Here is a 2067-nt window from a genome sequence, read left to right on the forward strand (position 1 = left end):
ATATATATATGTATATGTGTGTGTGTGTGTGTGTATTTAACAGATTTATATTTGTATAGAGGATGCAACATTTGAAAGGTTTTAAATGTGTTATATAATATAAATATATATTATTATTATTAATCTGTTAGTGTATATATATATATATAATGTTATATAGATTAATATATATTAATTATCTATATATTATTTATTATTTATTTACATTATTTATTAGAATGTTATATATCCATATTAGAACATGCGATATTACATATATAAGTACATATTATTACTTTTATTTATTTACATTATGGTTATTACATACTGTGTGTGTGTGTGTGTGTGTGTGTGTCTCACTCTGCTGGTTTTGGTGTCTGGTCAGACTGGCCGGACCTGAATGATCTCTGTGTAAGAACTGGAGCATCACTGGAGTGGGTCCGTTCTGACTCTGAGAGTGTGAGGGTCTCGGAGGATATCATCACTGACACCCTGACTTATGTCAGAGCAACAGCCACATTCGGTGGATATAGCCACCCTCTTACATCCGCAGGTGCCCGGCGAACTCTCATTGATCTACATCAGTATCACCAAAAACAACACTGGACTGGACTGAACCTTCAGGGAAAACTTGCATGTCTTCCCTCTGCTGATCATTCTGTTTCTCACTCATTTCTCAACAATACTGCACTCAGTGAGGACATTGCCATTTTCACAGTAAAAGCCAGATTACAAGTTCTTCCTACTAGACTCAACCTTTCTATCTGGTTTCCTACAACTCAGGTTCCTCACTGTCTGCATCACACCACAGAACAGATCACTGAAACATTGCCACATATCCTGAACGGCTGCCATGCTTACAAGGGAATGTACATAGCACGCCACGACAGAATAGTGGACCTGATAGTGTATATATTTGAAATTATTTTTCTTTTAATTAATGATAAAAACTATTAATTATTTTTAATCGTGTATGTAGGTTACTGTGGTTAAACTGACAGTTATTGCTGCTTACACTTGCACAATTTGGGGCATTGTACACTCGACGCCCCAGAAGTGTTTGCATTGGTTTTCCGCCAGAATCCAGGATCGTTTTAATCCATGTCGAGTTTTCCATCCATCCGCCCGCGCTGTGTCTGTGGAAACAGAAAGAGCTGGATGTAATGTGACACTGGAGCTGAGAGATCATGAGAGAGCACACCATACTTCAGCAGCGCCGCGGATAATAGCACTCCTCCTCCGGCGGGATTTAACCGGTAAGAGCCTTTTCAGCTGCTTCGGGATGGTTCTGTTCTGGGTTCTGGATAATGAAAGAGTTCATCACCTCCATCCTGCGGGATTCGAGCGGGATCGCGATGCGCCGTGATTCGGATCATTAATTCTGAAGATTCGGATCATTAGTTGATGTTTGGATGATTCAGGCGATTCACTCAGTCTGCTCGGTTCTGGCGATTTTACACACATGGCTGCACTGATACGCGTTTATTCCATTCATAAAATCCCGCATGTTTTACTGCATTCGTTAAATGTTTGCACTTGCACATTACGTTTGTCCTAATTTGAATATCCTGCTTATAAATACGATTGTGTAGTGATATTTATATGAACATTTACATTTATTTATTTAGCAGACGCTTTTATCCAAAGCGACTTACAATTGAGGAATACAATAAGCGATTCATCACAGGTAGTGCTCGTAATACGAAGTTTCAGACATTGTTCAGATTAGTACAAGTTTTAGACAAGTTTTTTTTAATTTTTAGGATGCAGTCAAATGTTGACGAAAGCGATGAGTTTTCAGCTGTCGCTTGAAAATTGTCAGGGATTCAGCATTCCGGATCGGGGTGGGACGATCATTCCACCAGCCAGGAACGGTGAATGAAAATGTTCTGGAAAGTGATTTTGGGCCTCTCTGTGATGGTACCACGAGGTGTCGCTCACTTGTAGATCACAGGCTTCTGGAAGGGATGTAGATTCGTAAGAGTGAGTGGAAGTAGGCGGGTGCTGAGCCTGTGGTTGTTCTTCTATATGCAAGCATCAATGTCTTGAACTTGATGCGAGCCGCAACCAGTAGCCAGTGCAAGGCGA

At 40.2% G+C, this 2067-nt stretch overlaps 1 pseudogene; it reads right to left on the reverse strand.

The window, feature by feature from the left end:
• The window catches only part of LOC107703096 (DNA-directed RNA polymerase III subunit RPC1-like), a 64181-nt pseudogene extending 63347 nt beyond the window's left edge, over window positions 1–834 (reverse strand).
• Between the last annotated feature and the right edge of the window lie 1233 nt (window positions 835–2067).

Source organism: Sinocyclocheilus anshuiensis, unplaced genomic scaffold, assembly GCF_001515605.1.
Source record: "Sinocyclocheilus anshuiensis isolate Anshui unplaced genomic scaffold, SAMN03320099.WGS_v1.1 scaffold1055, whole genome shotgun sequence".
NCBI classification, from domain to species: Eukaryota; Metazoa; Chordata; class Actinopteri; order Cypriniformes; family Cyprinidae; genus Sinocyclocheilus; species Sinocyclocheilus anshuiensis.